Genomic DNA, 13482 nt, shown 5'->3' with positions numbered 1-13482 from the left:
AAACTTTTAAACCTCTTAGTCGGCGAGAGCAAAAGAAAGGGGTGGGGGGGGCTGAAAGGTCTAGGATTATCCACCGCGGGGCTGGGGGGAGTGGAGACTTGCGAGTAGCAAAGGAAACTTCTAGACCCCATCCTTTTAAAAAAGCCACAGCAGCGGCTTCCGCGAAGCGCCGGGCCGCGCGGGGTGGGGCAAGCGCACCGCCCCACAACCCCACCGCCCGCCGCCACCCCTACCCCCACCCCCACCCCCACCCCCACCCCCACCCCCATCCCCGCCCCCACCCCCGCGCGCCGAGCCCCGGGCGCCCGCGCACCTTCCCCGCCGGCGCGCGCGCAGGGCGCGGGGGCGCGCCTCGGCCTCTGGGCCGGGGCTCAAGCGCCGCTTACCCGGCTCGCGGCGCCCGCCCAGGGCCGCGACGCGAGGGGGCGGAGGACTAGGGAGCAGGGGTCGCCGGGGCCTCTGGATGCCTCGCCTCGCCCACGCTCGCTGTCTTCTCTTCTGAAGTAACGGCCCGGCGAGGAGCTTCGGGATCAAAACGCACAGACACTCACGCGTGACTGAGAAACTTAATCCCGCGGCGGCCCGACGCCAGCCTAGCGCTCCGCCGCGCCCCCTCCCCCAGCGCGCGCCGCACTTGCGCCGACCGGGGCTGCCGCGGAGGCGGCGGCGGGGCCCAGGCTGCTGGGGCTGCCGTGACGCCTGCGACCGGCGGGGCGGCGGGCGCGCCTTGGCCAATCAGGGGACGCGGCCGAGCAGGCCTGTGCGGGGTTTTAAACTCGCTCCTGGGCCGCTCGACCTGGGGTGTGGGTAGTGGACTTGTGATGTGGTCAGATAAAATATAGGCTGCTCTGTTAAATGGGAATTTCAAATAAAAAAAAGGAATAATTTTAGTACAAGTATATCCCATGCAATATTTGGGACGTACTTATACTAAAAAGTTATTCGTTGTTTATCGGAAATTCAAATTTAATGGCAGTCTTGTATTTTTATCTGCCTGTTTTGTCAACCTGCGGAAACTGGTAGCCTGTTTCTAGCTCCTCAGATTTTCCTTATGTGCACTGCCCTGTGGATGCTTTCTGCGTGGGTAGCTTACTGAATGGCATAGGATGCTTATGAGAAGCGCTTTAATCAGAAGGGTGGCGGCAGTCGTCTCACTTTCTAAGTAACTTTTCGCACATCAGGGTGCATTCTTAGTCTGATGATCCAATTAAAAAGCAAAAACAGTAAACATGGAAAAGTTATTAGAGTTGCATGGCCCCAGGAAGAACAGATATTCATTTCTATTTTGTGCCACTTAAGATTTTCTTTCTGTTATCCTCAATTTGGAAGTCCCACGAATTTTTTTCTGCATAAGAAACTCTTTTTCAAAATATCCCTCTGATATTAGATTATAGGACCAAAGGATACTCAGAAGTCCAATTTAGAACATTTAAAAGAATTTCTTTTAATATTCTGAATAAAAATACTTTTTTCTCATATTCCTTGGACTTTCAAACACATTCACAGCTGTTGACCTCTCTCTTCCTAGAGTCCTCCCCACCCCACCCCTCTTGTAATTCCATGCAATCACACTCTTGGTTTTGCTTCTTCTGCTTAGTCAAGGGCGGATGTATGGGCTCTGAAGCTTGTACAATTGGGAGCTCTGCTTTAACAAAAAAAAAAAAAAAAATCTTTCTTTAGAAAAATTCAAAAAATAAATGCCCATGTAAACACATTGCTAGGGTTGCTCCCAGGCAAGAGAAGGACCCAGAACGTTAAGCTACATCAATTTCCAGGTAGATCTGCCCCTGTCCCCAGGCCACTCTTCAGTCTTCTTTGCCTCCTCTCCCCCAATCTTTAGATGCTGGAATTCCTTAAAAATCAGTTACGGGCCCTCTTTTCCTTTTAACTCTTACCTCTAAATACATTTTCACTTCTAGCTTATGATCTAGTAGCTACAGAATCTTACATTTATACCTTTAGATTTATCCATATATTCAAGTGTTTATTTGGCTTCCCTGTTTGCTTGTCTCAGACCTAGATTGCAAAAAAAAATGCAGCCATGATACTTCTGCTCAAGCCTGGTCATCTTGTTCAGTGTCCCAGTGAATGGAACTGCCATAGATGCTACATGATTCCCACAAACTACGATAAACCCATTGTGATGCATTCTTATTGTACCCTATGCTTTTCCTTCATAATATTTATCCTACTTTGTAAATATGCATTTAATTTTGTAATTATGCAATGTCTCTTCCCTCTTCAACCATAAACTCCATGAGAACAGGGGCTAAGTCACCATTTTATCCTCAGAGCCTAGTAAAAACTTCACACTTGGTTGGCACTCATATGAAATAGGATGAATATACGACTGCAAGAATGAATAATTTCTCCATATAACTTTTGTGTTCTTGTCATAGAGTCACCTCAAGGCATCCCATTTGGAAAGGATTTTCTTATTGCTTAGAAATTCCAAAGGGCTCCTCCTGTTTGAATAGCACTTCTACTTGTCAGTTTTCAAATCTGGTCATTCTCAAATACAAAGGAAGTACGTGCATGAAATGTTAGCTGCTGGGGTAGTGTAGGAGGAAAAGAATTTCATAACTAGCTACTGAAGGAATTCTTTGAGTCCTAAAATTTTAAATGGCATTTTTTATATTGAACCATAGGGAAAGAGCCCATAAAACTGAATTAGAGGAAAGTTTTAGAAATGTAATTCCCTGGTTTATTGTGGATAAATGAGATTAAAACAAATAATTTTACCTTGGTTTAAAAGGTGCTATTGTTCTAGTCTCCTTTAGCGAAGCAAAGCCCACATGCCCTCTTTAAACAGCAGTATATCAGAGGATAAAAAGGCATCTGGTTTAGATTAGTCCTTGCATAAAATTATCCAGAGTTTGGGGATAATTCCACCCTGAAGCTTCTCCTTTTGAAGTTAACCCGTATAGCTATTGCTCTATTCTCTTTAACTTGTTCTAATCCGGAAAACCTAAGATTTTCTAGAAATCCACCAGGGATATAGTGCACTAGTTTAAAAAGAAATACCTAAAATACAAGTTAAAAACATTAAGTTGAAATAAAATCTTGCAGAGAAATACGAAGTGTAAAGCAGATAGAGTAGAGGTGCTCTACTCTATGGGATGGCTTGAAACCCCATACGTAAATAGATTAATAATGCTTTCCATTTCATGTTAATACAGGCTCTGGGGTCATTCCACCTATATCCTCAGTGAGGCATTCTCCACAATAATTTGTTTTTCTCAAATTTGAATCATATTCAGAGGACTTTTATAAGGGAAAAAGTCCTGGAAACTTCTGAGATTGGTTTAAATTATTATTGTTGGTTTATTATTTATTGTTCATCATAATTGAACAAGTACAAATATAAACTATGTATATGATATTATTTTACATTTGTGGCTCCTCTCCAACTCTAAAACTAGTGAAAGGCCCAGGTTGTCTACTCAAAACCTTTAACGGCTGCTGAAAAGACAGATCCTGGAAATTAAACTTTTGATCCACCAAAATAACAGAGGATTCTTTTAGTTGCCTGCTGAGCACACAGTCTTCATTCTGCTTTTTAACAGCAGATAGCCAAGACATAGGTGAGACCCCCATGCTGGGAGATGTTACTACAGAACTGCAGGGTTAGAACTCTGTATGAACCAAATCCTTTCCCAAGGACTAAGTGATTTGGGGTAATCCTAATAGTGGGATGATGGGCTATTTTTATCACCTTTAGCCAGCAGTGACTCTTATTAATAATGCAGCATTTAAATGCAAACTAGGTGGCATGCTTGCCAGTCCCTCTACCTAAGGGATATCTAATATATAACAACTGTGCAGTTTTAGTTTATTATAGTTTGTAGATTTTTTATGTTGTCTACTGGCTGACTGACTTTATGGTTTCAATTTGCCTCAAATGTCTCAATTAAAAGAAGAGTTCAGATAAATTTTTTTTCAGTTTGTTCAATGTTAAAAAGCATTTTAAATAATCCTTAATTTTTTCTCTCCATTGAAAAGTCAAGGTTGAAAAAAGAAGATAAAGAAGAAAGAGAAGAACATTAGGATAATGGATATATATGTGTCTAGGAGAAAGCCATTAGGGGGAGAGAATGACTAAGAGAGAATCCCAGGAATGAGAAAAATGTAAAAATTATTTCTCTTTTGAGAACATACAGAGTAATCTGTCTCTCTTCATATAACAAACTGTTTATAGAGAGATAAAGGCTCTGAAATCTCCAGTGTGTCTGATTAGGCCTCATCTCTCTAAGCATGAAAGAAAGGGCATTGGGAGGTCATGACCTTCTGACCTTGAATTCATTTGCATTTGTACCCACAAAATTCTAACTCTATAAGGAAATTCCAGGAGAAAGCATTGGGGCCAGGTTAATTTTAGGAAGAAACACATCCAAACTGTTCCAGAATCTGTGCCTCAAGTTTATGCCAGCTAGAATGACATTTTGAACTATCTTACAAAATATCTTCCCTGTTATGCATACTCTGAGGGCATAAGTGAGTTATCCAAAAAAAAAAAAATCAAGAAAAACAATAACAATAGTGAAAAGAATTTGTTCAAGTTGCATAGTATCTTTTAGGTAATACTCCCCCTTCATGATGGCAGAAAGAACAGAGGGGAAAAAATTGAGCTATTGAAAACACCACTGAGTCAGTGGATTATGTCTTACCTGAAGCCCACTCCATCTCTTGTCTTTGCACTTGTATGAGCCAATAAATTTTTTTTAGTTCTTAAACTAGTTTGAATTGAGTTTTCTGTTGTTTGTAACTAAAAGCATTCAAACTGATGAAATACACATATTAAGCCATTCACAGTGAGCTAGACAGGTACTTTTAAGTTTCAAGGAACACACTGAGATTACCTCAGTCGGAGCTTATTAAAGGATAACTAGGAATATAAGGAAAACATGAGTTTCCACTGGTGAACAGCCAGGTCTCACAGAAAATGTGACATCTTTCTGGTCACAACACAAACACACAGAAACAAAAGGTCATTTCAGAGGATGCAGCTCTAGAGATGAGATTTTCTTACAGTCTGTGTGATTCTACCATAATTATAATCCAGTATACCTCTGTCCCTATGTATCTAGCTTTTCTTCTTCCTCTAATGTTTGTTTATATTGGGTCCTTGAAAGTCTGGTAATCGTGGATGGTCTGTTTATATTTAATAATGAGGCAGTGAGCAGTGTGGGGCTCTGTGCATACCGCAAGGCTTTGTTGACTTGTACTTCACTTCCGAGAAAGCATTACACTCAGGGGCTCCTCCATTCCAGAATAAAGAAGTCTTTACTCCATAGCCATTTGATGTCTTTTGAGAGGACATTTCTGGATGTTTGCCTGAGAAATAGATGCCTGGCTGCCAGGAGTTACATATGGAAGCTATGTGTGCATGCGTGTGTGTCTAGAGTGTGCATGTGGGTGTTTATGTGTGTGTATCTGTGCATGCCTGTGATGGTGGTGATAATGTCGGTTGTTCCAATACCCAGCTTTTGCTCCTGACATTTTACTTCCACTCTCCATTGTACCTAGGATTTCAATGTTACCAAGCTTCTCTGCAGTTTTGGTGGATAGGATAGCTCCCTCCTCTGCTGTAGTATCATAGACCTAGGACACTGCTTCTCAAACTAACTGCAAAGGGTCAGGTGATTTGTTTTTTAATTTCCAATGTGTCACTGACCAATGCACTAAAAATAAATTACTAGAAAAATGACATGCTTGGATGTTGTGTCAGTGTTCAATTGCTATAAAGATTTTTAAAGGTTAAGTTTTAATTTTTGTGTGTGTGGACCAGGCTGCAGACCACACTGTGGGGAGCATTACTCCAGGTGTAATACATACAGAAACAATGCATCACGCGGATGCTTGTTTAAAATGCAGAATTTCGGCATCACCTCGACCTACTGAATCAAAATCTTCAATTTAACCAGACCCCCAGGTGATTTCTATGCACTTTAAAGTTTTTAGGGAGTTTCCACTCCATCTGTTTTTTGTCTTCCAGGAACGTGCTGCCGTATCGCTACCTAGAAAGCCTTTGCTTCAGAGCTTCAGACAGCTAGCATCTTCTCCTCATTCAAGTCACTGGTCAGATGACACCTCTGTAGAGAAGACGTCTTTGGCTCACCAGTAAGTTAGTAGCCCCTTCTCACCTCACATTGCACTGTATTATTATCTCTGCAGCATTTATCACTATTTAAAATTGTTGCAGTCTCCCTCCTGTCTCCTACCACCATCCAGCTAGAATGTAAGCTGAATGAGAGCAGAGATTTTGTCTGTCTAATGTCCTGTCCTTTCCCCAGTGCCAGCACAGTGCCTGGCAGGTAATAGGCACTCCATGCTGCCTACACTCTGCTTCTTCGTTCCTCAGGAATTCTGCTCACTCTGAGCTTCTGTGTATTGCTTTCTCTGTATGTCTCTGAGTCTGTAATAGGAAGCCCAACTCAAACTGGCTTATAAAATTAAACAGATGTTGGCATATGTAACAGGAAAGGTACAGAGTAAATGCAGTGATTAGGTATAGTTCAGTGAGGGTGCAGGCCCCAGCTCTCTCTGATTCTTCTGCAATAATCAGAAAGAACTTCTGATTCTTCATGTGTCAGCTTATGGCCAAGCTGATCACTAGATAACCATCTCAGTTCCAGCTCTCAGATGCACAGAGAGTTATGTCCAGAGACCATCCATTGCAATCTCTCTCTTTTTAAAGAGTAACTCGGCCAAAAACCTCCAGCAGTATTCCCCCAGCATTCCTTAGGCTGAATTGGATCATAGGCCTGTTCTAAACATATATGCACGTGGTATAATTACAAGCAATAAAATGCGCAGATCTGAAGTGTACAATTCAATAAGTTTTGACAATTATATACGCCCCCCCATAGACAGTAACCAAACCATGATGTAGAATGGTCCCATCACCCCAGAAAGTGTCCTTGTGTCCTTTCCAATCAACCAGGAGTAGTAACAGTGCCTTACCAAGCCATATTGAAATCTGAAACAAAAGGAACAACAGCAATAGTGATCCTGTCTTTAAGATGTTGATGTTTTATTCATTGTGGATTTTTTACATTTTTTTAAAATATTACATTAAAATATGATTCCTCTTGATTACTGGGGTTGTTTGGTATTCCCTCCTTTAATTGTGTGCCCAGGAAGACGCCTCATTCATCTCACTTGCCTCTCCCTAGTTCCAGCCCCACAGCTTTTAATTCTCTCCACATGATCTCTTTGTATGGTCTTCTCCATATGGTGGCCTTCTTCATGAAAGCCAAACTTCTTTGATGGCAGCTGAAGGCTCCCAGAGCAAATGGCCAAGAGAAGCCACCAGGCCAGCTGCATGCCTTGTCTAATCTTGCCTTGGACGTCACACAGTGTCACTTCTGCCATAGTTCATTTATTGAGGCAGTCACAAAGGCCCACCAGGCACACACAAAAAAGGACATAGACCCTATCTCTTGATAGAGAAGTGTCAAAGAACTTGCATGAACCCTATTGCTTTTATAGGCATTTTGAGGGTTTAGTGAATAGCCCTTACTTTTGAGTGTTAAATATCCCTGTACAAATTTTTGGAAAAAAAAAATGTATCTTGCATTCAATTTAAAGCATCTCGTCTTTGCCCTCAGGTTTAGTTGATTGTTGGTTTAATTCACCCTGACTTCTCTCAATTTACTCACTGCTGTTTCTAACTCTTCTAAGTTTAGGTTAAGGAGCTGGGGATGAGATGAAAAGGAACAAAAATATCTTTTTACTTGGCTGAGTGTTGAAAACTGTCTTCTATGGCAGATCTCCAAAGGCTGGCACTTTCTCTTATGGGGCGGTTTAGTGAATTGTTTGGAGACCTTCTCCACTCTGGCTTCTTCGATCTCTACCTTTTATGGGGATGATGTAACGTTTCTGATGACCTCATAAGATTCGCCTTCAAATCCTGCTTTCCTGGTACACCCCACACAGACTCTTCCTGATAAGAGTCCACTCATCCAAGCAGGCAGTTTTTCTGGGAAGTCCTTTCAAAATGGTGCTAGTCTAGACACACTACCTTCCAAGTTGCCTGTAGGTGTCACAGAAAAACTCAGCAACTCAGCCTCACCCAAATCTACAGATTTTTCTTGGACCTGCCATCTCAGGCAATTCTTGGCAGCCTCCTACATTCAAAACTTTCTAGGATAGAGTCAGGTGGTAAACTCTGTGCTCTCCAAACTCTGGGGGATCCAGATCAACTTTCTCTGAAGACTTTCTGCCATGCTGTGTTTCAATAGCTGCACTCGAAATTTCCTTTATCCACAGTGAAAACGGAAAAAAACTAGTGAAATTGGCTATAGTTTCTTTACTGCCTTTCTCCTCCAACTGCATTTGCTTCCGACTTACTTTTCTGCATATCTTTTTGCATCTTGCATTTAGTGCTTTTCTTCTAGGTCCAACATTTCTGCGAGTAGTGTGTGAACTTAGCAACCCACTAACCTTGACCCAACCACAAAAACACACTTTTTCCACTGCTTTAAAGCCATCTTTACCCAAATAACTTTTGCACTAGTTTGCCTGACTTGATATAGTTTGGATCCAACAAATATTCTCACATAGTTTCTTCTTCCTGATGTTTTCTCTTCTCTTGGATTCCAAGTAATTCTTCTCTCCTGCTTGTTTCCTCCCAATCTTCTTTCTGCATATAAAATTTGTTTTAAAATGTTTTATTATTCTCCATGTTGGTATTACTTTTATTTTTAGAGCCTTCTGAGAAAGAAAAATTATTCTTATCAAAATGGTTGTACCTTGAAATCTTGACATTTTGATTATAGCCACTTTATCAAAGAAAAAATTTTAATTTATACATTTTGTCATTGCTCAGATTCCCTAGGAAACATGAAGTTTACTGGAGAATAGCCTTGGAGTCAACAACTGGGTGAGGGGATTGTGAAAGTAGAATTGGGCAAAGAGAGGCATCAAATGTTATAGTATGAGGCAAAGGCTTCAGTAGATCCTATATGGTACTCTGGAACTAACAGGGCCCTTTAGAGTTGTCCCACCTTGATGAAAAGGGTTGGCCTTTGATAGGCCTACAGAAATTGCCTAATTTATTAAAAATTATTCCCAAAGATTGTTTCAACATTATCATCCTTATCTACACCTTTGTGGACTTTGCTGAAACTGCTTTTCCTAATTCTGTAGTTGGTTTTCAAGAGTTTTTCAATTAAAATGTAATTATATTGAGTGGATTTATTACAGGTGGTTAGACAGGCATGAGTGGGGCAGGAGAGGCCTCTTCCTCCATCCACTAGGAGTATTGGGTGATGGTTCAGCAATTACTTCATTGCCTCTGTAAGTGTGATACGTTGGCAGCCAGCACCAGGGAGAGGCTATTTCCTCATGGTCCACACCTGTTACACTACAGTGTTCATTGATTGCAGACGCCAGGTGGACACAACTTCCCAGGTGTACACATTAAGAGACAAAATGGCAGAATAATGACTTTCTGGGAATACTCTAGCAGAAAAGGGAAGAAAGCCTCAGAAAGACATGTGTACAACTTCCTAAACACACTGTGCATGCTCACTTCCCAAGGGTAAGGAGGGCACTGCACATGCAGGCAGTCCACCCTATGGGAAGAATCATGTGAAAGGAGCCAGCCTATAAAGTCCTAGGATCAAGGTTAAACATCGCACTTAATCTTCAGGTGCCCGCCTGGGTCTCTTCCAAGCGTACTTTCCTTTCTTTCCTGTTTTGAGCCTTTTCAAATACTCTTCCACATACCTGCTCTGAAATTTGCCTTGGTCTCTTTTTCTGCCGTATGCCCCTCAGTTTAATTCTTTCTTCTCAGGATGCAAGAATTTGTTGCTGCAGACCTGTACAAATTCACCACTGGTAACTCAGATACCTTCCACCAGTAACAGGTCCTGCCAACTTCCCTCCTTTCTATGCACAATGGGCCAGGGCAAATCCAGTCAGAACAATGGGTAAATGGTGCAATCCTGAGTACAGCAAGATTAGGGTACAGTCAACCCATAAAAGTGTTTTCAAGTGGAAGGAGACAAAAGGATGACAGATTCAAGCCTAGGAAAACAAAAATAAAGATCAAGTCCAAAGGTAGAAGGAGGGTAATCAACAGGAAAGGTAGTTGGATATCAGGAGCAGGACAGAAACTGGAGTGGGGAAGAAACTAGGGCAGAGGAAGAGTAGGACACAAACAATGCAATTGCTACAAATAGCACCCAGTGACCACAGTTTGCCTATATTGGTCATTTAGCCTCGAATATTTGGTGAATGAACTTGTTAGCATGGCTTAAAAGTATATAAAAAAGAGGAAACATTTTCATACTTGGGGTTATTTCAAGAGAAAAAGTATAAGCCAAATAGGAAATCAGACCAATATTCATTCTATGTAAAACAGGCCACAATTATAGAATCTAAGAAAGCAAGCCCTGGACTCAAAAAGCTTTAGTTTGACTCTGGAGCCAGGACTTACTTTCTTGGGCAAATTGCTTAACTTTCCTAAACTCGTTTCCCATCTGCAATGACAATGACACTATCTGACAGAATTGTGAAGAGTCAGAGAACTAACCCTTGTAAACTGCAAACACAATGCCTGGTATGTACTAAGTGCCCATCAGTAGCTAGATATGATGATGGTAATGCTAATGGTGATAATGGTAATGGTGATGATTATGAAGAAGAAGATAGAGTGATTATTATTATTTGAGACAGGATCTTGCTCTGTCACCCAGGCTGGAGTGGAGTGATAGAATTCTGGCTCATTACAACCTAGACCTCCCAAGTTCAAGTGATCCCCACAGAGTAGCCTCCAGAGGCTCAGCCTCCAGAGTAGCTGGGGCTACCTGCATGCACCACCACACCTGGCTAATTTTTTTTTTTTTTTGTAGAGTCAGGGTCTCACTATGTTGCCTAGGCTGGTCTCAAATTCCTGGACTCAAGCAGTCCTCCTGCCTCAGACTCCTAAAGTACCAGGATTACAGGTATGAGCCACCACACTGGGCCTAGAGTAATTTGAATGGCACCTGTAATATACTCCTGTCCCCAAATGTCTACCTCATTGTCCTGTAAATGCTAATCATTTTCTTCTGGATTTAGATTGGAAAAATGTTAATGGACCTTGTAATGCAGAATTCTCGTAAGCAAAACATTTTTATTATAACAGAAAATTTGCTTCCAGATCCTTTCCTATATGATAACTAGGAAAATGATAAAGATAAAAATCCAGGCAAAATGCCCGAGTACCTACAGCCTAGGAAGTTTAATTAACTGAACCAAAATCTCACAGCTACAAAGTATTAAGGTAGGAGTTTGAACCCCTCCAGTCTGAGCTTAGAGCAGTGGTTTGAAGTCCTCATTGTGAATCAGAATGCCATGAATGATTTAAAAAACCATACAGATTCCCAATTCCACCTCAGATCTCTCTTTCTGTTTAGTTTAAGTAATTTCCCCCAAATGATTCTAATGTGTAGCAGTGCTGAGACATACTAGAGGAACCCAGAAAGAAAAATAAAAGGTGAGTTATGCCAATTTTAATTTGAAATTTAAAAAAAAATGTATTTCAACATCTGTCTTACTTAGGAGACCTAGCATGGCTGCTACACTCTGGCAAAAATCCGTTCTAGAAACAAGAGGAAAGCATGGATTTGGAAGTCAATAACAATGGTGGGGGGGCAGTGGTCCCTGCTACTCCAGAGGCTGAGGCAAGAGGATTGCTTGAGGCCAACAGGTTGAGGCTAGCCTGAACAATATAAGGAGACCTCATCTCAAAACAAACAAACAAGAAACGGCAGCAAAGACATGAGATACTATTGGTGGGTGGGAATTGAATTGCAGAAGCCTCGAGTAAATTAGCTACAGATCAATGTGGAAGGTTTTTTGTTTGTTTGTAAATCTGCAAAGGAGAAGAAAAAACATCATAATAAATACTCATGTACCTATCATCCTGATTTATCAACTGTTTGTACCTTGCCACACCCATTCCATCCCCCTCAATATGGGCACACACACTTTCCTTCTGCCAAATCATCTACAAGTAAGCTACAGACGTCATGAAACTATATTCTTAAATACCTGTGTAAGAACAGTCTCTTACACAACAACATCCTCATTGCCACACCTAAAAAAATCAGCTCTTAGCCGGGTGCAGTGGCTCACGCCTGTAATCCCAGCACTTTGGGTGCTGTGTAATCCACAGGCAGGTGGATCATGGGGTCAGGAGATTGAGACCATCCTGGCTAACGCGGTGAAACCCCGTCTTTAATAAAAATACAAAAAATTAGCCGGGCATGGTGGCAGGTGCCTGTAGTCACAGCTACTTGGGAGGCTGAGGCAGGAGAATGGCGTGAACCCAGGAAGCACAGCTTGCAGTGAGCCCAGATCGCACCACTGCGCTCCAGCCCCTGGGAAACAGAGCGAGACTCTGTCTCAAAAAAAAAAAAAAAAAAAAAAATCAGCTCTCAGACTCCTGGGCTCAAGCAGTTCTCCTGCCTTGGCCTTAAGCATTAATTTGATATCAGTATCCAAAAGATAGTCACAATCAAATATTGTAACCATATTTAAAGTGTCATTCTTAGCTGTGTTTTAAAATCCCAGCATCCAAACAGGGTTTGCATTGCATTTCGTTGTTTTGTCTTTGTAGTGTATACACATGACCACCACCACCAATCCTACTCCCTGATTTCTCTCAGCTTCTCATTAAATTGAATCCTTTGAGAAACCCAGGCCAATTGTCTATAGAATATCCCGTATTCCAGATTTATCAGATTTTTTTCTTATGATCAGACTAAAGTCAATGTCTTTGGTAGGAATATTATAAATGATGTGTACTTTCAACTACATTATATTAGGAGGGAATACTATCAGGCTATCCCGTTAGTGACAATTCCACCCTTGACCACTTGGGTAATGGAGTGACCCCAAATATCTCCATTGCAAATGCATATTCTCCTCTTGGTAATGATTGATAAGTCTATGATGTGATAAACTGGAGCCATGTGAACAACCTATTTCCCAACAAACTTCAATCCATTAGTCATTCTTGGCTGAATAAACTATTAAATTGTAGGCACCCCATTAAACTAAAAATTGTGGTTTTTGTAATAATGTTATTCTTTGTGTGTGCCAGCTAGTGGTTTTTTTGTAAAGATGAGTTTTTCCTTTTTCTCCTTGGGCATTCTCTCTTACATTTTTATGTATATATATAGTGCTATAATATCAATTATTTATTCTATAGAATTATATGTTAATATGCATTATATAATATTTTATTTATTTACAACTAAATGTTGGTATCCATTACTGTCATTATTCTTTTTTTGGTTGTCAAGTTGTCTCAAATTTGTCCAGTGATAATCCCTTGAAAATGCTGACTGCATCTTTTTGAGATGATACCATTAATCGTGAGCACTTTTTATTTCCTGAAATAAGATATTCCAGGCTAATCTTTTACTTTCTTTTTCTTTCTTTCTTTTCTTTTTTTAAAGACAGGGTCTTGCCCTTTTGTTCAGGCTG

At 41.1% G+C, this 13482-nt stretch overlaps 1 protein-coding gene across 24 annotated transcripts in view; it reads right to left on the bottom strand.

Moving 5' to 3' along the window:
- Positions 1–680, bottom strand: part of MPDZ (multiple PDZ domain crumbs cell polarity complex component) — a 176782-nt gene extending 176102 nt beyond the window's left edge. For 9 of the 24 annotated variants that reach the window (XR_010148765.1, XR_010148764.1, XM_063787979.1 and 6 more), the window contains exon 1: positions 387–671. The gene's annotated coding sequence lies outside the window, so the exon portion shown is untranslated. Of the gene's footprint in view, positions 1–386 lie in introns of all 24 variants that reach the window. The other 15 variants (XM_054657915.2, XM_054657920.2, XM_024345558.3 and 12 more) reach the window with 3 other exon arrangements.
- Between the last annotated feature and the right edge of the window lie 12802 nt (positions 681–13482).

This window comes from Pan troglodytes, chromosome 11, assembly GCF_028858775.2.
Source record: "Pan troglodytes isolate AG18354 chromosome 11, NHGRI_mPanTro3-v2.0_pri, whole genome shotgun sequence".
NCBI classification, from domain to species: domain Eukaryota; kingdom Metazoa; phylum Chordata; class Mammalia; order Primates; family Hominidae; genus Pan; species Pan troglodytes.
The sequence above is the reverse complement of the archived record's forward strand: the minus strand, read 5'-3'. Positions and strand labels throughout refer to the sequence as shown.